At 47.2% G+C, this 23,183-nt stretch overlaps 1 protein-coding gene across 1 annotated transcript in view; it reads right to left on the bottom strand.

Moving 5' to 3' along the window:
- The window catches only part of LOC132823622 (BTB/POZ domain-containing protein kctd15-like), a 56,770-nt gene that overhangs the window by 32,774 nt on the left and 813 nt on the right, over positions 1–23,183 (bottom strand). The gene's annotated exons all lie outside the window — the stretch shown is intronic.

Below are 23,183 nucleotides of genomic sequence, written 5' to 3'. Positions count from 1 at the left end.
TCACAAGAACCTCAACATCTTCATTCACCCATTGTTCCCTAATCCTACCAGCCTCACCTTTCGCTAACATGAGTGATGTGGAGATGCCAGTGTTGGACTGGGTTGGACAAGGTCAAATAAATGACACCAGGTTATAGTCCAACAGGTTTATTTGAAAAATAAAAGCTTTCATAGCCTACCTCCTTCTTCAGTATTAGTGAGAAAGGGAGATCCCAGACACAGAATTTAAGTAAAAGATCAAAGGGTCATACAACTGATGCATCAGTTTTCAAATAAACCTGTTGGACTATAGCCTGGTATCATGTGAGTTTTGACTTTGTCAAACACAAACATTATGCTTCTGAACTCTCATTATCACAATTTTGAAAGTCTGCCACTTGTTAGACATGCCCTTACCTGTGAAGGAGGGGAAAGTGAGCACTGCAGATGCTGGAGATCAGAGTCAAAACGTGCGACACTGAAAGAGCACAGCTGGTCAGGCAGCATCCGAGGAGCAGAAGAATCGACGTTTTGGGCATAAGCCCTTGAAAATTTGTCTCATACCAGTTAAAACTCCAATTAAAAACTTTACCTTTTATGGAAGGCTTAGCCGTTTCTATGGTGAAAGTGAGAACTGCAGATGCTGGAAATTAGAGTCAAGATTAGAGTGGTGCTGGAAATGCACAACAGGTCAGGCAGCATCCCAGCAGCAGGAAAATCGACGTTTCGGGCAGGAGCCCTTCATCAGGAGGTGACCACAATGGGCTTACACCAAACCACTCATCACATTGTCAAAGGGGCAGCACTGACCAATACCCAGCCAGACACATCAACACACGACACAAGAGCTATCAGCTTGTACCTGAGCACCATACCACCTCGAATGAGTGCCTCAGAGTCAACATGAAACTCCTGAAGGGGCTGACTCTCACTGAGATACAGACCCTGAAGGGGCTGACTCTCACTGAGATACAGACCCTGAAGGGGCTGACTCTCACTGAGATACAGACCCTGAAGGGGCTGACTCTCACTGGGATACAGACCCTGAAGGGGCTGACTCTCACTGAGATACAGTTCCTGAAGGGGCTGACTCTCACTGAGATACAGTTCCTGAAGGTGCTGACTCTCACTGGGATACAGTTCCTGAAGGGGCTGACTCTCACTGAGATACAGTTCCTGAAGGGGCTGACTCTCACTGAGATACAGTTCCTGAAGGGGCTGACTCTCACTGGGATACAGTTCCTGAAGGTGCTGACTCTCACTGGGATACAGTTCCTGAAGGGGCTGACTCTCACTGAGATACAGGTCCTGAAGGTGTGTCTCTCACTGGGATACAGTTCCTGAAGGGGCGGACTCTCACTGAGATACAGTTCCTGAAGGGGCTGACTCTCACTGGGATACAGTTCTAAATGACTCAGAATGATATGGGTGAAAATGTGTTGCTGGTCAAAGCACAGCAGGCCAGGCAGCATCTCAGGAATAGAGAATTCGACGTTTCGAGCATAAGCTCTTCATCAGAATGATATGGGTACAAGTTAGACCCATAAGAAACCCCAGAGGTCGCCATGTATTTTATTAAACTGCCATTCGGTATCATAACCTAATGCTCATTCCCTCCTTGACACTGAGCTCAGTGTAATGACCCTCTCCCTAAAGCCCAGGGTGTGGGCCAACTGTTGCATGGCCAGGTCTTATCCCCTCCACATCCAGCAGGAGGCAACACACACTGCCCACAGATTTGTGATTCCCAATGGGACACTGTCTGATTCTCCCCTTGCTGAATCCCACAGCAGGACAGACGACAGGAATCGGGATTGGGAATGTCTGGAGCCAAACACTGGATGAGGAGCAGATTGTCATGACCCAGATTTGTGGGAATCTTAGGATTTGGTCCCAATGTCGGGAAGGTGTTACTCAATGCCATGAGAATAACAGCAGAGCCTCTTTGGCCTTTGTGGAGATAAACCTTAATCATTCGATGGACAGGGGCCATTGCTAATGTGCACATGTTGTTGCTGAACTTCCTGTATTACAAAGGTGCTACAGGTCACAAGTATACACATTCACTGTCAAGTGTTGTGTGGTTTCTGAGGATATGCAAGGTACTACAGAAGTGCAACATTCTGCCTGTTTTTAAAATAGAAAACAACATTCAGCTCTTTCCCCTCCCACCCTCACGCTCACATAAAGTTTGTTTGATAAACTGGACCTTAGCTCCAGGCACAAATATAATAAACCGAATCACTGGTGCACACAAACTGTGATCTAATAGGAAACTAAATGTTTCAAAATGAACATAATCCACTTGGTGACTGTGCTACTTTCTGGCAGGCAGCTTTAATCGATTTTAATATATTCACTTGTTTCTAAATACAGAATACTTTTCATTATTTTGGGGGTGGGGGAAGTGGTGAGTGAGGTTATGCACTGCCTTTCTGTCAAATTTTCTGGATCAGCAGGACAAAAAAACCTTAACACTGCAAATTATATAGAAATTTACAGGCCATTTGGCCCAACTGGACCATGCTAAAATTTATGGTACACAATCTCCTCTCACCCGCCATCTCAAACCAACCTGCTCTCTCCTTTTAGTTGGGTTGGAGGGTTTGAGCTACAGGGAGAGGCTGACTAGTCTGGGGCTGTTTTCCCTGGAGCGCTGGAGGCTGAGGGGTGACTGTACAGAGATTTATAAAATCATGAGGGTCATGGATGGGTTAATAGACAAGGTATTTTCCCCAGAGGGAGGGAGTCCAAAACAAGAGGGTTTGGTTTAAGGTGAGAGGGGAAAGACTTAAAAGGGACCTAAGGGGCAACTTCTTCACACAGAAAGGGTTGAGAAGGATATCGGCCAAATGCTGGTAAATGGGACTAGTTTAGGTTAGCATACCTGGTCAGCATGGATGAGTTGGACCGAAGGGTCTATTTCCGTGCTGCAATCTCTGTGACTCTAACTCACTCTCTCTGCAATTTATTTCCCCCCCTCCACGCCCCGGCACTGGGAGTGAGTCACATTTTCCTGACTGTTTGGGTCAGGATATTTCATGAATTCCGGATTGGATTTGTTTCTGACTATTTCCTACACAGGTTCCTAAATTTGACACCGCCCACAAACAACACTTTCAAACCCTCTTCATAAAGTTGCAATTGTATATTCAATGCAACAGAGTGCAGCACATCCTCATGTGAGCAGAGGGGTCACGGATCAGTCAGGGAGGCACACAGAGGAATGGGGAAACACAACGGTGCCCTGATCAACATTCCTCTTCACTGTCGTACACCCTCCTCTCAAAATCAGCAAAGGGTCATCGCCAATCATGTACCTACACACCAACAAAACAGTCATAGAGATGTACATCACGGAAACAGACCCTTTGGTCCAACCCGTCTGTACCAAACAGACATCCCAACCCAATCTAGTCCCACCTGCCAGCACCAGGCCCATATTCCTCCAAACCCTTCCTATTCATATATCCATCCAAATGCCTCTTAAATGCTGTAATTGTACCAGCCTCCACCACTTCCTCTGGCAGCTCATTCCACACACGTACCACCCTCTGTGTGAAAAGTTACCCAAAGATCCTTTTTATAGCTTTCTCCCCTCACCCTAAACCTATGCTCTCTAGTTCTGGACTGCCCCACTCCAGGGAAAAGACTTTGCCTATTTATCCTATCCATGTCCCTGATCATTTTATAAACCTCTATGAGCTCATCCCTGGCAACATCCTCGTTAATATTTTCTGAACCCTTTCAAGTTTCACAACATCGATAGGAAGGAGACCAGAATTGCACACAATATTCCAACAGTGGCCTAACCAATGTCCTGTACAGCCGCAATATGACCTCCCAACTCCTGTACTCAACACTCTGACCAATAAAGGAAAGCATACCAAATGCCTTCTTCACTATCCTATCTACCTGCGACTCCACTTTCAAGGAGCTATGAACCTGCACTCCAAGGTCTCTAAGTTCAGCAACACTCCCCTGCACCATACCATTGAGTGTATAATTCCTGGTAAGATTTGCTTTCCCAAAATGCAGCACCTCACATTTATCTAAATTAAACTCCATCTGCCACTTCTCAACCCATTGGCCCATCTGGTCAAGATCCTGTTGTATTCTGAGGTAACCCTCTTCGCTGTCCACTACATCTCCAATTTTGGTGTCATCTGCAAAATTACAACTGGACCTCTTATGCTCACATCCAAATCATTTATGTAAATGACAAAAAGTAGTGGACCCAGCACCGATCCTTGTGGCACTCCACTGGTCACAGGCCTCCAGTCTGAAAAATAACCCTCCACCACTACCCTCTGTCTTCTACCTTTGAACCAGTTCTGTATCCAAATGGCTAGTTCTCCCTGTATTCCGTGAGATCTAACCTTGCTAATCAGTCTCCCATGGGGAACCTTGTCAAACACCTTACTGAAGTCCATATAGATCACATCTACTGCTCTGCCCTCATCAATCCTCTTTGTTACTGCTTCAAAAATCTCAAGCAAGTTTGTGAGACACGATTTCTCACACACAAAGCCATGTTGACTATCCCTAATCAGTCCTTGCCTTTCCAAATACATGTACATCCTGTCCCTCAGGATTCCCTCCAACAACTTGCCCACCACCGAGGTCAGGCTCACTGGTCTATAGTTCCCTGGCTTGTCTTTACTGCCCTTCTTAAACAGTGGCACCACATTTGCCAACCTCCAGTCTTCCGGCACCTCACCTGTGACTATCAATGATACAAATATCTCAGCAAGAGGCCCAGCAAACACTTCTCTAGCTTCCCACAGAGTTTTCGGGTACACCTGATTAGGTCCTTGGGATTTATCCACCTTTCTGCATTTCAAGACATCCAGCACTTCCTCCTCTGTAATATGGACATTTTGCAAGATGTCACCATTTATTTCCCCACATTCTATATCTTCCATATCCTTTTCCACAGTAAATACTGATGCAAAATACTCACTTAGTATCTCCCCCATCTCCTGTGGCTCCACACAAAGGCCACCTTGCTGATCTTTGAGGGGCCCTATTCTCTCCCTTTGGATTCTCCTTAACCCTATTTGCCAAAGCTATCTCATGTCCCCTTTTTGCCCTCCTGATTTCCCTCTTAAGTATACTCCTACTGCCTTTATACTCTAAAGGATTCACTCGATCTATCTTGTCTATACCTGACATATGCTTCCTTCTTATTCTTAACCAGAACCTCAATTTCTTTAGTCATCCAGCATTCCCTATACCTACCAGCCTTTCCTTTCACCCTGACAGGAATATACTGTCACTGAATTCTCATTATCTCATCTTTGAAGGCTTCCCATTTTCCAGATCCTTTACCTCTGTACATCTGCCCCCAATCAGCTTTTGAAAGTTCTTGCCTATTACAATCAATATTAGCCTTCCTCCAATTTAGAACTTCAACTTTTAGATCCGGTCTATCCTTTTCCATCACTTAGCGAGTTTTGAGAAGATTTGTAGCTCAGGTTGAGGTTCTGGATGTAGGGGTTTGCTCGCTGAGCTGGAAGGTTCATTTTCAGACGTGTCATCACCACACTAGGAACATCTTCAGTGGGCTTCCGGGCGAAGCGCTGCTGATGATTCCTGCTTTTTTTGACATCATAGTAGCCCAGAAACTCACCAACAGCAGCTAATGTACTAGAAAGACCCTACACCAACAACAAGCAAAACTAATGTCTTTTACAAAATACCATGCAAGAACTATAACAAACACTACATCGGACAAACAGGCAGAAAACTAGCCACCAGGATACATGAACACCAACTAGCCTCAAAACGACATGATCCACTCTCACTAGTATCCTTACATACGGATAAGGAAGGACACCACACTCTGTCACCATCATTTTGGAATTTTCCCTTTAAATTTGAAGCATTTAAATTTCTCAACCAAGTTTCTACTTAAATTGAATGTGAAATTATTCATTGACTTCTGGGCTCCGGTGAGAAGCCCATTCCATCAGATGAGAATGAGGAAATGGGGCCTACACTTTTCAAAACCACAGGGATCCACACTGTTCATCACAATCCCACATCGAGGTGCGCATTTTTCAGACAGGAGAAAAGTTGAAAGTGATGGTCCCATGGTCTGTGTAGGGACCCATGCTTTTTGTGAGGTAACGATTTGGCAATGAGTATTGAGGGCAAAATTTCTAAATGTACCAATAGACTAAGCCAGGAGGAATAGTGAATTGTGAGGATGATACTGAGTGAATTCAGAGAAACGTTGATACGTTGGCCAAATGGGCAGACACACAAGAGATGAATTTCAATGCAGAAAAATGTGAGGTAATGCATTTTAGTAGAAGAAACAGTGAGAGACAATAGAGTCACAACAGTAAAACTTTGAAGGGGTATAGGAGCAGAAGGAGTTCTAGGTTCAAGTACAAGTGGCCAGGCAAGTTGTACCAGTTGTTGAGAAGGTTTATACAGTTTAAAAAAAAGCATAGGAGTGATGTACACCTCTACAAATCATTGGTCCAATCACATTTGGAGTTGTGTGTTCAGTTCTGGAAGGAAGGATGTTTAAGGCCTGGAGATAATGCCAATGAGATTTACGTGACTGGTACCAGGAATGAGGGATTTTAGATACGAGGAAAAATTTGAGAAGTTGGGCTTATTCCCCTTGGAGCAGAGAAGAATTTTGACAGGGTAAAGGAGGATATTTAGTTTCTACTAGTTGGTATGTCAGTGTCTGGGCGTCACAATTTCAGAATTGATGAAGGGTCACTGGAGCTGAAATCTTAACTCTGCTTTGTGTCCAAAGCTGCTGCCAGACTTGTTGAGTTTCTCCAGCATTTTGTTTTTGTAACACCTGGACAATATCCAGACTGAAAGTGACAAGTAACATTTGCGTTACACAAATGCCAGACAATCTAGTCACTGTGGTTCAGTGGTGTCACCCAACGCTGAATCCCTCATGATCAAAATCCTGGGATTAGCATGAACCAGAAACTCAACTGGACTTGGCATGGATAAAGGACAAGACTGGTAGCTCAACATGCCAGGATTTATAAGTTTCATTGGGGGCAGGGAAGAGTGGAGTGGGCATTGTATAATTGATGAAGGAAACCATTGTATAATTGATGAAGGAAGTAATGAGGGTGGATATCTGAGAAAGGTCTTCAAAATGAGGTCTTTTGGGTAGGCCTTAGAAATAAAAAAGGGGCAATTGCCTTTCTGGTATTATTCGACAGGCCTCCCAACTGTAGTGCGAAATAGGCAGATATACGCAATCACAGAAAAAGTAAGAGAAACGAGGTTATAGTTAGAACATTACAACGCAGTACAGGACTTTCGGCCCTCAATGTTGCAGAACCAATCCGAAGCCCAAATTACCAACACTATTCCATTCTCGTCCATATGCCGATCCAGTGACCACTTAAATTCTCTTGAAGCCGGCGAATCTACTACTGTTGCAGGCCGTGCGTTCCACGCCCCTACTACTCTGAGTAAAGAAACTACCTTCCTGACATCTGTCCTATATCTGTCACCCCTCAATTTAAAACTATGTTCCCTTGTATTAGCTTTCACCCTCTGAGGAAAAAGGCTCTCACTATCTACCATGTTTAACACTGATCATCTAATATGTCTCAATTAAATCACCCCTCAGCCTTTCCTCATAAGATCTTCCTTCCATACCAGGCAACATTCTAGTAAATCTCCTCTGAACCCTTTCCAAAGTTTCCACGTCCTTCCGATAATGCAGTGACCAGAGCAGTATGCAATACTCCAAATGTTGCAGGGGACTTAAGTTTGCTGATATTAACTGAGACTGTCTCAGTCTGAAAAGATTAGATGGGGTGAAATTTTTCAAGTGTGTCCAAAAGAGCTTTTGCTGTCAGTATTTAGGTAATCTGACTAGAGATGGGCTAGTGCTCGGCCTAATCCTGGAGAATTATGCAAAGGAATAAGGATAGTGTAGAAGTTAAGTGAAATTGTCCTTCCCACAATTTAGACAATCATTAGACAGGATCCAGTAAAAATAGACTGGGAGCAGCTACTCGCAGGTGAGTCTACATTAGGAAAGTGGGTGTCTATTAAAATTGAGAATTCATAGCAAGGGTGCTCCTGTGAGCATGAAGGGCAAAGGCAGCATGTCCAGGCAACCCTGGATATCAAGGGATATTGAGAGTTTGATAAAGAAGAACTATATGCCACATAGAGAACAGTAATAATAGGAGAGGACTTTCAAAAGTATAGAGAATGCAAGTGGTTATTTAAAAAGGAAATTAGGACAAGAACAGGCTACAGTATATCTTTGGCAGTTGGGTTTAAGAAAAACCACTAGACGTATTTATTAATATATTGAGAGTAAGAGAGTTAGCAAGCAAAGAGTGAGACCTATTAGAAACCAAAGTTAAAGTTCACAGAATACCAGGTTATAATCCAACAGGTTTATTTGGAAGCACTAGCTTTTGGAGAGCTGCTCCATCAGGTGGTTATGGAACATTAGATCATAAGACACAGAATTTATAGCAAAAGTTTAGTGTAATGCAATTGAAATTATATATTGAAAAAAAACCTGGATTGTTTGTTAAGTTGCTCATCTTTTAGAATGACCGTGGAACTGCCAACATTCTCTACTTCTGAAGGGTCTGTCCTGTTTTTACAGTGCTGTACGTGGCACATGGTTTTTCTTCATTATTGGGCTCCCAATATCCCTTGACATCCAGGGTTGCTTGGACTTACTGCCTTTGCTCTTCTTGCTCACAAGGATGTATTGGCTACGAATTCTCAATTTTAATAGACTCCCACCCTCATCATTATTAGAAACCAAAGGGGCAAACTGCGCATGGAGCCAGTGGAGGTTTTAAATGAATGTTTTTCATGTATTCACAGAGGAGAAATATTGTAGTTGGGGTGGTAAGATTCGAGAACACCTTAAGGTTGGTGAGTAGGTGTTAGATGTTTTCGCAGGCGTACAGATGCATAAATCCCCAGGGCCTAATGAGATGTATTACAGGCTGCTCTGCAGAGCAAGGGAAGAGACTGGAGGGCCCTGGTAATATTTTGCAGGCCCCAGTCACCAGATGATAGAATATGGAAGATATAGACTGTAGGGAAATAGATGGTGACATCTTGCAAAATGTCCAGTTTACAGAGGAGGAAGTGCTGGATGTCTTGAAACGGTTAAAGGTGGATAAATCCCCAGGACCTGATCAGGTGTACCCGAATACTCTGTGGGAAGCTAGAGAAGTGTTTGCTGTACCTCTTACTGAGATATATGTATCATCGATAAACACAGGTGAGGTGCTAGAAGACTGGAGGTTGGCAAACGTGGTCCCACTGTTTAAGAAAGGCGGTAAAGACAAGCCAGGGAACTATAGACCAGTGAGCCTGACCTCAGTGTTGGGCAAGTTGGAGGGAATCCTGAGGGACAGGATGTACATATATTGGAAAGGCAAGGACTGATTAGGGGTAGTCAACATGGCTTTGTGCGTAGGAAATCATGTCTCACAAACTTGATTGAGGTTTTTGAGGATGTAAAAGAGGATTGATGAGGGCAGAGCAGTAGATGTGATCTGTATGGACTTCAGTAAGGCATTCGACAAGGTTCCCCATGGGAGACTGATTAGCAAGGTTAGATCTCATGGAATACAGGAGAACTACCCATTCGGATACATAACTGGCTCAAAGGTGGAAGACAGAGGGTGGTGGAGGAGGTTGTTTTTCAGACTGGAGGCCTGTGACAAGTTGAGTGCCACAAGGATCAGAGCTGGGTCCTCTATTTTTTGTCATTTACATAAATGATTTGGATGCGAGCATAAGAGGTACAGTTAGTAAGTTTGCAGATGACACCAAAATTGGAGGTGTAGTGGACAGCGAAGAGGGTTACCTCAGATTATAACAGGATCTTGACCAGATGGGCCAATGGGCTGAGAAGTGGCAGATGGAGTTTAATTCAGATAAATGCGAGATGTTACATTTTGGGAAAGCAAATCTTAGCAGGAGTTATACACTTAATGGTAAGGTCCTAGGGAGTGTTGCTGAACAAAGAGACCTTGGAGTGCAGGTTCATAGCTCATTGAAAGTGGAGTCGCAGATAGATAGGATAGTGAAGAAGGCATTTGGTATGCTTTCCTTTATTGGTCAGAGCATTGAGTACAGGAGTTGGGAGGTCATGTTGCAGCTGTACAGGACATTGGTTAGGCCACTGTTGGAATATTGCATGCAATTCTGGTCTCCTTCCTATTGGAAAGATGTTGTGAAACTTGAAAGGGATCAGAAAAGATCTATAAGGATGTTGCCAGGGTTGGAGGATCTGGGAATTCGACATTTCGAGCATAAGCCCTTCATCAGGAATAAGAGAGAGAGAGCCAAGCAGGCTAAGATAAAAGGTAGGGAGGAGGGACTAGGGGGAGGGGCAATGGAGGTGGGATAGGTGGAAGGAGGTCAAGGTGAGGGTGATAGGCCGGAGTGGGGTGGGGGCGGAGAGGTCAGGAAGAGGATTGCAGGTTAGGAGGGCGGTGCTGAGTTGAGGGAACCGACTGAGACAAGGTGGGGGGAGGGGAAATGAGGAAACTGGAGAAATCTGAATTCATACCTTGTGGTTGGAGGGTTCCCAGGCGGAAGATGAGGCGCTCCTCCTCCAGCCGTCGTGTAGTTGTGTTCTGCCGGTGGAGGAGTCCAAGGACCTGCATGTCCTCGGTGGAGTGGGAGGGAGAGTTAAAGTGTTGAGCCACGGGGTGATTGGGTTGGTTGGTTCGGGCGGCCCGGAGGTGTTCTCTGAAGCGTTCCGCAAGTAAGCGGCCTGTCTCACCAATATAGAGGAGGCCACATCGGGTGCAGCGGATGCAATAGATGATGTGTGTGGAGGTACAGGTGAACTTGTGGCGGATATGGAAGGATCCCTTGGGGCCTTGGAGGGAAGTGAGTGTGGAGGTGTGGGCGCAAGTTTTACATTTCCTGCGGTTGCAGGGGAAGGTGCCGGGGGTGGAGGTTGGGTTGGTGGGGGGTGTGGATCTGACGAGGGAGTCACGAAGGGAGTGGTCCTTGCGGAACGCTGATAGGGCAGGGGAGGGAAATATATCCTTGGTGGTGGGGTCCGTTTGGAGGTGGCGGAAATGGCGGCGGATGATACGTTGCATGCGGAGGTTGGTGGGGTGGTAGGTGAGAACCAGTGGGGTTCTGTCTTGAACCCACAAGGTATGAATTCAGATTTCTCCAGTTTCCTCATTTCCCCTCCCCCCACCTTGTCTCAGTCGGTTCCCTCAACTCAGCACCGCCCTCCTAACCTGCAATCCTCTTCCTGACCTCTCCGCCCCCACCCCACTCCGGCCTATCACCCTCACCTTGACCTCCTTCCACCTATCCCACCTCCATCGCCCCTCCCCCTAGTCCCTCCTCCCTACCTTTTATCTTAGCCTGCTTGGCTCTCTCTCTCTTATTCCTGATGAAGGGCTTATGCTCGAAACGTCGAATTCTCTATTCCTGAGATGCTGCCTGGCCTGCTGTGCTTTGACCAGCAACACATTTGCAGCTGTGATCTCCAGCATCTGCAGACCTCATTTTTTACTTGGAGGATCTGAGCTACTGGGAGAGGCTGAACAGGCTGGGGCTGTTTTCCCTGGAGCATTGGAGGCTGAGGGGTGATCTTATAGAGGTTTATAAAATCATGAGGGGTATGGATAGGATAAATAGACAAAGTCTTCTCCCTGGGGTGGGGGAGTCCAGAACTAGAGAGCATAGGTTTAGAGTGAGAGGGGAAAGATATGAAAGAGACCTAAGGGGCAACTTTTTCATGCAGAGGGTGGTACGTGTCTGGAATGAGCTGTCAGAGGATATGGTGGAGGCTGGTACAATTGCAACATTTAAGAGGCATTTGGATGGGTATATGAATATGAAGCGTTTGGAGGGATATGGGCCGGGTGCTGGCAGGTGGGACTAGATTGGGTTGGGATATCTGGTCGGCATGGACGGGTTGGACCGAAGGGTCTGTTTCCATGCTGTACATCTCTCTGACTCTGACTCTCTGACTGGGACAACACATCCACCCTAAGATAAGCCAAACAAAGACACGCACGAGAATTCCTAGAAGCATGGCATTCCAACCGGAACTCTATCAACAAACACATTGAGTTAGACCCCATCTACCACCCCCTGAGAAAAAGAACAGAAAATGACATCAACTCTAGGAAACCCAATCATATAAATAGAAAGCAGGAATCATCAGCAGTGCTTCATCCGGAGGCCCACTGAAGATGTTACCGAGTAGGGTGATGAAATGACCGGAAATTAACCTTCCAGCTCAGTGAGCAAACCTACACCCTTTTCCATCACTTTTAAAACGAATAGAATTATGGTCGCTGGCCCCAAAGTGCTCCCTCACTGACACCTCAGTCACCTGCCCTGCCTTATTTCCCAAGAGTAGGTCAAGTTTTGCACCTTCTCTAGTAGGTACATCCACATACTGAATCAGAAAATTGTCTTGTACGCACTTAAGAAATTTCTCTCCATCTAAACCTTTAACACTGTGGCAGTCCCAGTCTATGTTTGGAAAGTTAAAATCCCCTACCATAACCACCCTATTATTCTTATACATAGCTGAGATCTCCTTACAAGTTTGTTTCTCAATTTCCCTCTGACTATTGGGGGGGTGTATAATACAATCCCAATAAGGTGATCATCCCTTTCTTATTTCTCAGTTCCACCCAAATAACTTCCCTGGATGTATTTCCGGGAATATCCTCCCTCAGCACAGCTGTAATGCTATCCCTTATCAAAAATGCCACTCCCCCTCTTCTCTTGCCTCCCTTCCTGTCCTTCCGGTAGCATTCATATCCCGGAACATTAAGCTGCCAGTCCTGTCCATCCCTGAGCCATGTTTCTATAATTGCTATGATATCCCAGTCCCATGTTCCTAACCATGCCCTGAGTTCATCTATCTTCCCTGCTGGGCCCCTTGCATTGAAGTAAATGCAGTTTAATTTATCAGTCCTACCTTGTTCTCTACCTTGTCCCTGCCTGCCCTGACTGTTTGACTCGTTCCTTTTCCAACGGTACCAGTCTCAGATTGATCTCTTTCCTCACTAGCTCCCTGGCTCCCACCCCCCCCCCCCCCCCCCCCCCCCACCTTACTAGTTTAAATCCTCCCAAGCAGTTCTAGCAAATCTCCCTGTCAGTATATTAGTCCCCTTCCAATTTAGGTATAATCCATCGTTCTTGTACAGGTCACTTCTAACCCAGAAGAAAGCCCAACGATCCAAGAATGTGAATCCTTCTCCCATACACCAGCTCCTCAGCCATGCATTCATCTGCTCTATCCTCCTATTCCTGCCCTCACTAGCTCGTAGCACCGGGAGTAATCTAGATATTACTATTCTCAAGGACCTCCTTTTTAAATTCCTGTCTAGCTTTCTACATTCTCCCTTCAGAATCTCATACTTTTTCCTTCCTGTGTTGTTAGCTCCAACGTGTACAACATCATCCTGCTGGTCCCTCTCCCATTCGAGAATATTCTGCATTCTCTCAGAGATATCCTTGATCCTGGCACCAAATGATCTGGAAGAGGGCACAGTTGGTATGATCAGCAAGTTTGCAGATGACACGAAGATTGGTGGAGTAGCAGAAAGCTTAAGGGACTGTCAGAGAATACAGGAGGGTATAGATAGACTGGAGAGTTGGGCGGAAAAGTGGCAGATGGCTTTCAATCCAGACAAATGTGAGGTGATGCATTTAGGCATGGACTTTAGTAAGGTGTTTGATATGGTTCCCCATGGTAAACTAATAGAGAAAGTGAAGCCACATGGTGTGCAGGATGTTCTAGCTAGGTGGATAAAGAACTGGTTGAGCAACAGGAGACAGGGATTAGTAGTTGAAGGGAGTTTCTCAAAATGGAGAAAGGTGACCAGTGGTGTTCCACAGGGGTCAGTGCTGGGGCCACTGTTGTTTGTAATATACATAAATAATCTGGAAGAGGGCACAGTTGGTATGATCAGCAAGTTTGCAGATGACATGAAGATTGGTGGAGTAGCAGAAAGCTTATGGGACTGTCAGAGAATACAGGAGGATATAGATAGACTGGAGAGTTGGGCAGAAAAGTGGCAGATGGATTTCAATCCAGACAAATGTGAGGTGATGCATTTAGGTAAGTCTAATTCCAGAGCGAATTATACAATGAATGGAAGAGCCTTGGGAAATGTTAATGGGCAGAGAGATCTGGGAGTGCAGGTCCATTGTACCCTGAAGGTTGCTGCACAGGTGGATAGAGTGGTCAAGAAGGCATATAGTATGCTTGTCTTCATAGGACGGGGTATTGAGTATAAGAGCTGGCAAGTCATGTTAAAATTGTACAATACATTGGTTCGGCCACATTTAGAATACTGTGTACAGTTCTGGTCGCCACATTACCAAAAGGATGTGGTCGCTTTGGAGAGGGTGCAGAGAAGATTTATGAGGATGTTGCCTGGTATGGAAGGTGCTCGCTATGAAGAGAGGTTGAGTAGATTGGGTTTACTTTCATTAGAAAAAAGGAGATGGAGGGGGGACATGATTGAGGTTTATAAAATCATGAAGGGTATAGACAGGGTGGATAGAGACAAGCTTTTTCCCAGGGTGAAGGATTCAATAACGAGAGGTCACGCTTTCAAGGTGAGAGGTGGAAAGTTTAAGGGGGATACACATGGCAAGTACTTCACCCAGAGGGTGGTGGGTGTCTGGAACGTGTTGCCAGCAGAGATGGTAGAGGCAGGCACGGTAGGTTCATTTAAGATGCATCTGGATAAATGCATGAGTAGGTGGGGAGCAGAGGGATACAGATGCTTAGGAATTGACCGACAGGTTTAGACAGTACATTTAGATTAGCTCAGGCTTGGAGGCCGAAGGGCCTGTTCCTGGGCTGTAAATTTTCTTTGTTTCAAAGAGGCAACAAACCATTCTGATGTCTCACTGCTGGCAATGGAATTTTCTGTCTGTGCCTCTGACTAGTGAGTCCCCTATCACAATCGATCGCTTGGAACGCGACGTACCCCTCATTACATTAGAGCCAGTCTCAATACCAGAAACTTGGCTGTTCATGCTCCATTCCCTTGAGAGTCAATCACTCCAACATTTCCCAAAACAGGATACTTGTTTGAGATGGGGATAGCCACAGGAGATTCCTGCACTACCTGCCTCCCCCTCCTACCTTTCCTGGCAGTAACCCATCTCCCTGACTGTATCTGCACTTTTTCTTCCTTCCGATTATTGCCATCCATCACACCCCTTAGCTCTTGTAAATTCCTTATTGCCTCTAACTGCCGCTCTAATCAATCCATGCGCTCTGATACAATTCGCAACCAAAGACACTTTCTGCAGACATAAACATTAGTGACATGGAAACTCTCCCCATCCGACAGGAAGACATATCGCTGTACTCAAGGCCATCTTTGCTCCTTCACAACCTACAGACCCAGAAAATAGCACTGTCTTATTGCTCTAAAAACAGTGCTCCAGGCTAACTTAGTACATAGGATTTATATTTTTAAAATTTAATCAAGAGACAGATTTCAATAAAACATATAATGAAGAAAGAACCCACTCTACTCACTACTGTAGACTTACAGCAAGGTTACATATTAAAAACTATGCACTTGTCTGTTCCTGTGCTATGAGCTCTCCCACTCAGGTTCCTCCAAGGTGAATTTTGCTATTTGTTAAATTTTTCCTAGACACACGGTGATATCCAGCGATACATGAACTCACAGAGCAAAGGCAGTAACTGTACGGATTCACTGCTGTGTTAGTTAGCAGTGTAGGATTCTTTTTCTCTCTCATTGACCATGTGGTCACTGCCTTTTGTCTGTCTTCCTCCTTTTAAAAGTGCCATTGTTTTGATCTTTTTCCCCAAAGTTCCAAAACAGCTCAACATTATATAAAACAGTAAATACTGCTCCTGGAATTCAAGGAAATCACATCCAATATCAGAAATACCTCAAAAAAGGAGCAACTCTTACAGTCACAAGTCTTCTCACCCTCGAACTTAGATTAGCCAGAATCCTTTTTCTATAATCTCAAGTTTAATTTAGTAAGGACACTTATTTTAAAAAGCAATGAGAAACAACAATATTATACAAATTACCCACAAATTATACAAATTACCCACTCAGTCAGACAAGGGCAAAAATATTCAATGACAAAGTTAGAAAACTGGATTAACACCAGCAGAGATATAATTAGCAACAGGAGGAGAAGAAGAGATAACAAAATAACACCAAACACTCCAAGGACAGGGACAGCACGGGGTTAGATACAGGGTAAAGCTCCCTCTACACTGTCCCCATCAAACACTCCCAGGACAGGGACAGCACGGGGTTAGATACAGGGTAAAGCTCCCTCTACACTGTCCCCATCAAACACTCCCAGGACAGGGACAGCACGGGGTTAGATACAGAGTAAAGCTCCCCCTACACTGTCCCCATCAAACACTCCCAGGACAGGGACAGCACGGGGTTAGATACAGGGTAAAGCTCCCCCTACACTGTCCCCATCAAACACTCCCAGGACAGGGACAACACGGGGTTAGATACAGGGTAAAGCTCCCCCTACACTGTCCCCATCAAACACTCCCAGGACAGGGACAGCACGGGGTTAGATACAGGGTAAAGCTCGCTCTACACTGTCCCCATCAAACACTCCCAGGACAGGGACAGCACGGGGTTAGATACAGGGTAAAGCTCCCCCTACACTGTCCCCATCAAACACTCCCAGGACAGGGACAGCACGGGGTTAGATACAGGGTAAAGCTCGCTCTACACTGTCCCCATTAAACACTCCCAGGACAGGGACAGCACGGGGTTAGATACAGAGTAAAGCACCCTCTACACTGTCCCCATCAAACACTCCCAGGACAGGGACTGCACAGGGTTAGATACAGAGTAAAGCTCCCTCTACACTGTCCCCCATTAAACACTCCCAGGACAGGGACAGCACGGGGTTAGATACAGAGTAAAGCACCCTCTACACTGTCCCCCATTAAACACTCCCAGGACAGGGACAGCACGGGGTTAGATACAGGGTAAAGCTCGCTCTACACTGTCCCCATTAAACACTCCCAGGACAGGGACAGCACGGGGTTAGATACAGGGTAAAGCTCCCCCTACACTGTCCCCATCAAACACTCCCAGGACAGGGACAACACGGGGTTAGATACAGGGTAAAGCTCCCCCTACACTGTCCCCATCAAACACTCCCAGGACAGGGACAGCACGGGGTTAGATACAGGGTAAAGCTCGCTCTACACTGTCCCCATCAAACACTCCCAGGGACAGGGACAGCACGGGGTTAGATACAGGGTAAAGCTCCCTCTACACTGTCCCCATCAAACACTCCCAGGACAGGGACAGCACGGGGTTAGATACAGGGTAAAGCTCCCTCTACACTGTCCCCATCAAACACTCCCAGGACAGGGACAGCACGGGGTTAGATACAGAGTAAAGCTCCCCCTACACTGTCCCCATCAAACACTCCCAGGACAGGGACAGCACGGGTTAGATACAGGGTAAAGCTCCCCCTACACTGTCCCCATCAAACACTCCCAGGACAGGGACAACACGGGGTTAGATACAGGGTAAAGCTCCCCCTACACTGTCCCCATCAAACACTCCCAGGACAGGGACAGCACGGGGTTAGATACAGGGTAAAGCTCGCTCTACACTGTCCCCATCAAACACTCCCAGGACAGGGACAGCACGGGGTTAGATACAGGGTAAAGCTCCCCCTACACTGTCCCCATCAAACACTCCCAGGACAGGGACAGCACGGGGTTAGATACAGGGTAAAGCTCGCTCTACACTGTCCCCATTAAACACTCCCAGGACAGGGACAGCACGGGGTTAGATACAGAGTAAAGCACCCTCTACACTGTCCCCATCAAACACTCCCAGGACAGGGACTGCACAGGGTTAGATACAGAGTAAAGCTCCCTCTACACTGTCCCCCATTAAACACTCCCAGGACAGGGACAGCACGGGGTTAGATACAGAGTAAAGCACCCTCTACACTGTCCCCCATTAAACACTCCCAGGACAGGGACAGCACGGGGTTAGATACAGGGTAAAGCTCGCTCTACACTGTCCCCATTAAACACTCCCAGGACAGGGACAGCACGGGGTTAGATACAGGGTAAAGCTCCCCCTACACTGTCCCCATCAAACACTCCCAGGACAGGGACAACACGGGGTTAGATACAGGGTAAAGCTCCCCCTACACTGTCCCCATTAAACACTCCCAGGACAGGGACAGCACGGGGTTAGATACAGGGTAAAGCTCGCTCTACACTGTCCCCATCAAACACTCCCAGGACAGGGACAGCACGGGGTTAGATACAGGGTAAAGCTCCCCCTACACTGTCCCCATCAAACACTCCCAGGACAGGGACAGCACGGGGTTAGATACAGGGTAAAGCTCGCTCTACACTGTCCCCATTAAACACTCCCAGGACAGGGACAGCACGGGGTTAGATACAGAGTAAAGCACCCTCTACACTGTCCCCATCAAACACTCCCAGGACAGGGACTGCACAGGGTTAGATACAGAGTAAAGCTCCCTCTACACTGTCCCCCATTAAACACTCCCAGGACAGGGACAGCACGGGGTTAGATACAGAGTAAAGCACCCTCTACACTGTCCCCATCAAACACTCCCAGGACAGGGACTGCACAGGGTTAGATACAGAGTAAAGCTCCCTCTACACTGTCCCCCATTAAACACTCCCAGGACAGGGACAGCACGGGGTTAGATACAGAGTAAAGCTCCCTCTACACTGTCCCCATCAAACACTCCCAGGACAGGGACTGCACGGGGTTAGATACAGGGTAAAGCTCCCCCTACACTGTCCCCATCAAACACTCCCAGGACAGGGACAGCACGGGGTTAGATACAGGGTAAAGCTCCCCCTACACTGTCCCCATTAAACACTCCCAGGACAGGGACAGCACGGGGTTAGATACAGGGTAAAGCTCCCCCTACACTGTCCCCCATCAAACACTCCCAGGACAGGGACAGCACGGGGTTAGATACAGGGTAAAGCTCCCTCTACACTGACCCCCATAAACACTCCCAGGATAGGGACAGCACGGGGTTAGATACAGGGTAAAGCTCCCTCTACACTGTCCCCCCATCAAACACTCCCAGGACAGGGACAGCACGGGGTTAGATACAGGGTAAAGCTCCCTCTACACTGACCCCCATAAACACTCCCAGGATAGGGACAGCACGGGGTTAGATACAGGGTAAAGCTCCCCCTACACTGTCCCCATCAAACACTCCCAGGACAGGGACAGCACGGGGTTAGATACAGGGTAAAGCTCCCCCTACACTGTCCCCATCAAACACTCCCAGGACAGGGACAGCACGGGGTTAGATACAGGGTAAAGCTCGCTCTACACTGTCCCCATCAAACACTCCCAGGACAGGGACAGCACGGGGTTAGATACAGGGTAAAGCTCCCCCTACACTGTCCCCATCAAACACTCCCAGGACAGGGACAGCACGGGGTTAGATACAGGGTAAAGCTCGCTCTACACTGTCCCCATTAAACACTCCCAGGACAGGGACAGCACGGGGTTAGATACAGAGTAAAGCACCCTCTACACTGTCCCCATCAAACACTCCCAGGACAGGGACTGCACAGGGTTAGATACAGAGTAAAGCTCCCTCTACACTGTCCCCCATTAAACACTCCCAGGACAGGGACAGCACGGGGTTAGATACAGAGTAAAGCACCCTCTACACTGTCCCCATCAAACACTCCCAGGACAGGGACTGCACAGGGTTAGATACAGAGTAAAGCTCCCTCTACACTGTCCCCCATTAAACACTCCCAGGACAGGGACAGCACGGGGTTAGATACAGAGTAAAGCTCCCTCTACACTGTCCCCATCAAACACTCCCAGGACAGGGACTGCACGGGGTTAGATACAGGGTAAAGCTCCCCCTACACTGTCCCCATCAAACACTCCCAGGACAGGGACAGCACGGGGTTAGATACAGGGTAAAGCTCCCCCTACACTGTCCCCATTAAACACTCCCAGGACAGGGACAGCACGGGGTTAGATACAGGGTAAAGCTCCCCCTACACTGTCCCCCATCAAACACTCCCAGGACAGGGACAGCACGGGGTTAGATACAGGGTAAAGCTCCCTCTACACTGACCCCCATAAACACTCCCAGGATAGGGACAGCACGGGGTTAGATACAGGGTAAAGCTCCCTCTACACTGTCCCCCCATCAAACACTCCCAGGACAGGGACAGCACGGGGTTAGATACAGGGTAAAGCTCCCTCTACACTGACCCCCATAAACACTCCCAGGATAGGGACAGCACGGGGTTAGATACAGGGTAAAGCTCCCCCTACACTGTCCCCATCAAACACTCCCAGGACAGGGACAGCACGGGGTTAGATACAGGGTAAAGCTCCCCCTACACTGTCCCCATCAAACACTCCCAGGACAGGGACAGCACGGGGTTAGATACAGGGTAAAGCTCCCCCTACACTGTCCCCATTAAACACTCCCAGGACAGGGACTGCACGGGGTTAGATACAGGGTAAAGCTCGCTCTACACTGTCCCCATTAAACACTCCCAGGACAGGGACAGCACGGGGTTAGATACAGGGTAAAGCTCCCCCTACACTGTCCCCATCAAACACTCCCAGGACAGGGACAGCACGGGGTTAGATACAGAGTAAAGCTCCCCCTACACTGTCCCCATCAAACACTCCCAGGACAGGGACAGCACGGGTTAGATACAGGGTAAAGCTCCCCCTACACTGTCCCCATTAAACACTCCCAGGACAGGGACAGCACGGGGTTAGATACAGAGTAAAGCTCCCCCTACACTGTCCCCATCTAACACTCCCAGGACAGGGACAGCACGGGGTTAGATACAGAGTAAAGCTCCCCCTACACTGTCCCCATCAAACACTCCCAGGAACAGGGACAGCACGGGGTTAGATACAGGGTAAAGCTCGCTCTACACTGACCCCATCAAACACTCCCAGTATCAGGGACTGCACGGGGTTAGATACAGAGTAAAGCTCCCCCTACACTGTCCCCATTAAACACTCCCAGGACAGGGACAGCACGGGGTTAGATACAGGGTAAAGCTCGCTCTACACTGACCCCATCAAACACTCCCAGGGACAGGGACAACACGGGGTTAGATACAGAGTAAAGCTCCCTCTACTCTTTTAAACTGGAAGTAAACACACTTAAAACTCCCCCGACTCTGTCCCCATCAAACACTCCTGCGACAAAGCCAGTGTGGGAATAAATCTCCTTGCCCTCTTTAAAACTGATAGTAGTTAGAAGGACAGGGGAAGCAGATACATGGGAACACCCCCTGCAGGTTCCCCTCCAAGCCAATCACCACCCTGACTTGGAAATATATCACTATACCTTCACTGTCACTGGGTCAAAACCCTGGGATTCCCTCCCTGAGGGACATTGTGGGTCTACCTACAGCACATGGACTGCAGCGGTTCAAGAAGGCAGCTCACCCCCACCTTCTCAAGGGGCAACTAGGGACAGGTAATAAATGCTGGACCCAGTGACACCCACGTTCTATCAATGTATAAAAAATATAGGGTGCAGTACTGCTCAGACTGTGGTTTGAGTGTTAGAAGCAGAAAGAAGCTAATGACCTGCAGATGAAGAGCACTTGGTGACATTATGAATGTGAAGCAGTGTGTTCACAAAAGCCCCAATCTTGCAGGCATTAGTCAGTTGATGGAGGAATACTAGACAATGAGAGAGGGGCATGGCTAATCCAAACTCTGTGATAGCCATCTGATCTCACACATACTCTGACACACACCTGGTGAACAAGTACCACAAAGCTTCTCTCCATCATAATGTCAAAGTGGGGCTGGGGGGGTGACATTCACCAACAACTGCACAATGTTCAGAACTACCCATGACTCCTTCGACACTCAGCTCATATCCAACTGCAACAAGACCATGACAACATTTAGATCATATACAGTGCCTTAAGCATTGACTCCCTTCACACTGGCGCTCAGTAGCAGCACTGTGGTTAATGTCCAGCTAACAGAAAAGAAACTCATACCAGGTCACGTCAATGTTGAAGGAAATCCAAAACACTTGTTTATTATAATAAATAAATGTGGCAAAAACAGATTATTAATTGCTAACTGTAAACTTAAACTATACTCCCCTTTAATCTAACATGCACATTTAGTCAAAAATCGATTGGAAGAAACAGATGAGACAGAAGTCTTGTTAGAACTATCACTGGGTGGAAAATATATCAGCGAAAAGGCACAAAGTCTGTAGATCTGATTCCAAACCAAAAGTTGGCTTTTTCATAGTTTATTCAGGTCTTTGAGACGATATTGCATTACCGTCAGCTATGGCAACTCTCAATTCAGTAGCCAGTCAGTTAGCCCGAAATGGCAATTCTCCTGCTCCTCGGAAGTTGCCTGACCTGCTGTGCTTTTCCAGCAATACATGCTCAACTCTGATCTCCAGCATCTGAAGACGTCCCTGTCTCTGAGCCAGTCAGTTAGACCAAGGTCTGGGCTTGAATGAGAATTATCTTTCTTTTTGCAAAATCTTTGAGGATTGTTACTTTTCCAGTTAAAAAGAAAAGGGATTTTAGTTCAATAGCACACTTGAAGTTCTGAGACCTCAACTGACCTCATTCCTCCCAGTGATAAATATACACTTACAACCAACCCAAACCCTGTCGCTAGGCAGTTTATTCTCCAGAGACAGCTGGCATTGGTGCGTCTCACAGAAGAGTTAAAATCCAATCCCAACGAAAGAACACGATACCATTCCACTTTTACTTTGAGAAGCAACAACTAATATAAATTATTCATCCACAATTTTGTTTCCTGGTTTATATTTCCAAATTGCCATTCCTTCATTAACAAACGAGGGGGAAGGGGGGAGGGGGGAGGGGGGGGAGGGGGCGATGGGGGAGTGGGGGCAAGGGTGGAATGGGGGAGGAAGAGGATGAGGGAGGGAGGGGGGAGAAGGAGGGGAAGGAGGGAGGGAGGGGGGAGGAGGAGGTGGAGGGAGAGGGGGAGGAGGAGGTGGAGGGAGTGAGGAGGGAGGGGGAGGGAGGAGGTGGAGGGAGTGAGGCGGGATGGGAGGGAGTGAGGCGGGATGGGCGGGGCGAGAAAGTTGGAGTTGGGGTTGGGGTTGGAGGAAGAGGGAGGAGGAGGGAGAGGGGAACAGTGGAGGGG

Source organism: Hemiscyllium ocellatum, chromosome 17 (genome assembly GCF_020745735.1).
Source record: "Hemiscyllium ocellatum isolate sHemOce1 chromosome 17, sHemOce1.pat.X.cur, whole genome shotgun sequence".
Taxonomy (NCBI): Eukaryota; Metazoa; Chordata; class Chondrichthyes; order Orectolobiformes; family Hemiscylliidae; genus Hemiscyllium; species Hemiscyllium ocellatum.
Note: the sequence above shows the minus strand (reverse complement) of the source record. Positions and strands in the feature narration are given on the sequence as shown.